Raw genomic sequence first — 1,596 nt, forward strand, 5'->3', positions numbered from 1 at the left:
GGAAGCAGCAGTCAAGAAATCAAACAATGTATTGCATTAGGCAAATCTGCTGCACAAGACCTTTTTGGGGTGTTGAAGAGCAAAGATATCAGCTTGAGGACTAAAGTGACCCTGACCCAAGCCATGGTATTTTCAATAACCTCATATGCATGCTATAGCTGGACAGTGAATAAGGAAGACCACAGAAGAACAGATGCTTTTGAGTTATGGTGTTGGAGGAGAATATTGAAAGTGGCATGGGGTGCCCATAGAACCAATAGATCTGTGTTGGAAGAAGTGCAGCCAGAGTGCTCCCTGGAGGCCAGGATGGCCAAACCTCATCTCTCGTATTTAGTACATATTGTCAGGAGGGACCAGTTGCTGGAGAAGGATATCATGTTTGGTAAGATGGAGGGTCAGAGAAAAAGAAGAAGACCCCCCCAATGAGGTGGATTGGCCAGTGGCAGCATCAATTGGCTCAAACATGGCAACAATAGTGAGGTTGGTCCAGGATCGGGCAGTGTTTCGTTCTGCTGTGCATAGGGTCGCTATGAGACGGTACCGACTTGATGGCACTGGTAGCGTAGTGGTTACGAATTGGCTCTGGTAGCGTAGTGGTTATGAATTGGGCTGTGAACCTTAAGGTCAGCGGTTCGAAACTACCAGCCACTCCGCGGGAGAAAGATGAGTCTTTCTATTCCTGTAAAGATTTACACCCTCGGAAACCCTGTACAGGGTCGCTATGGGTCGGAATCGACTCAACGGCACTTAACAACAACAACAACAACAGCATGAGGATATAAGCACTCAACCACAAAGTCAGTTTTAACCATAAGTTTGGAGGTTCAAATTCACTAGCCACTCCTTGAAAACACTATGTTTGCTATAATTCAGAACCAACTCGACAGCACTTAAGAGCAACAACAATGGGCAAAATACTGAATGATTCAGAATGCATCAAAAGAAGATGGAAGGAATAAGAGTTACTGTGTCAAAAAGAAATGGATAATATTGAAGCATTTCAAGAGTCAGCATATGATCAAGAGCCAATGGTAAAGAACAAGGCTCCTGGAATTGATGGTATACAAATGGAAATCTTTAAATAATTTGATTAAGCACTGGAGGCACTCCCTCATCTATGCCAAGAAATTTGGAAGACAGCTACCTGGCCAACTGATTGGAAGAGATTCATATTTCTAGATATTCCAAAGAGATGTGACCCAACAGAATGTGGACATCATTGGACAATATCTTTAATATCACATACAAGTAAAATGAGGAAGATCCCAACCAGATGGATTGGGCACAGTGGCAGCAGCAGTGAGCTCAACAGTTGTGAGGATGTTGCAGGACTGGGTGGTGTTTCTTTCTGCTGTTCATCAGGTGAGTTGGAACTGACTCAATGGCACCTAACAAGTTCCTGTAAAGATTCAGAGTCTCAGAAATTATAAGGAGAAAGTAATTCTACTCTGTCCTCCAGGGTCACTATGAGTCAGAAGCAGCTTGATAGTAGTTTGTTTAGGTTTTGCTTTTGCTTTGTATCCCCTATATTTCTGCTCCTTTTCTTATTCTTCCTGTAGCAGCTTCTTTGAAAGAATGATGCTTTTCTGCTAAAGA

This window comes from Chrysochloris asiatica, unplaced genomic scaffold (genome assembly GCF_000296735.1).
Source record: "Chrysochloris asiatica unplaced genomic scaffold, ChrAsi1.0 scaffold00313, whole genome shotgun sequence".
In the NCBI taxonomy this organism is placed as follows: Eukaryota; Metazoa; Chordata; class Mammalia; order Afrosoricida; family Chrysochloridae; genus Chrysochloris; species Chrysochloris asiatica.